This window comes from Myotis davidii, unplaced genomic scaffold, assembly GCF_000327345.1.
Source record: "Myotis davidii unplaced genomic scaffold, ASM32734v1 scaffold1603, whole genome shotgun sequence".
NCBI classification, from domain to species: Eukaryota; Metazoa; Chordata; class Mammalia; order Chiroptera; family Vespertilionidae; genus Myotis; species Myotis davidii.
The window spans coordinates 11,018-11,444 of record NW_006293788.1 but is presented as its reverse complement, the minus strand read 5'-3'; positions in this window follow the sequence as shown (position 1 = coordinate 11,444).

The window sequence follows — 427 nt, the reverse complement described above, 5'->3', positions numbered from 1 at the left end:
ATGTTGTTGAATTAAAGAAGCCATATATTAAAAAAGAAGCCATATATAAATTAAGAGTATATAGTGGGTAGGTCCATTTATATGTAAGTTGAGATGACGCACAATAAGTTTTAACTGCATTATGTTCCTGTCAAAAATGTACTCCACATGTCTTCAGTTTTCTTCTTTCTGAAGATAATGTGGAATAATAAATGTTACTTCAAACGGATGCTGCCAGGGACAAATAAAATATTAAATATACTTTGTTGAGTCCAAAGAAAATGTTCAAGCATGAGCAGTGTGTGTAAGTGTGTTCACTTGTATATATATTTCATGTACACACTAACACTTATATGTGACATGTATTTATGTTCATTCATAATCCCACCTATTATTATGAAAGACATCTTGAGAGAAATTTGAAGAATATATAAATAAAAAAGAAATG